The sequence below is a fragment of the Mesitornis unicolor genome, unplaced genomic scaffold (assembly GCF_000695765.1).
Source record: "Mesitornis unicolor isolate BGI_N332 unplaced genomic scaffold, ASM69576v1 scaffold49148, whole genome shotgun sequence".
Lineage (NCBI taxonomy): Eukaryota > Metazoa > Chordata > Aves > Mesitornithiformes > Mesitornithidae > Mesitornis > Mesitornis unicolor.
Window position 1 is genome coordinate 1 of NW_010204816.1, and position 331 is coordinate 331.

Below are 331 nucleotides of genomic sequence, written 5' to 3' on the forward strand. Positions count from 1 at the left end.
CTCAGCACGGGCGCCCTGAAGGGAGCGGGGATGTGAGTGAGGAGAGTGCCCCCTCGCTCCCCGCTCAACAGTTTGGGCCCGCACCGCGGCACTAGCCACCCTCCCCCGCTCCAGCCCGCCCGCCTCGGGCGAACAGAAGGACGGGGGCTGGCGCTTTCCGCTCCCCTCGACCCCTGGCCAACGCGACAGCCCCTTCAGGCAGGAGCTCCTGCGCCTGCCCCCGGGGCTGGGGGTTAAAGCCTGATCTCCTCCTTTGGTGCTTCTCCATTTCGGGCTGGGCTGGGTGGCGAGGACGCTGCTGTGGCAGGCCGAGCAGCCCGCAGCCATCCCG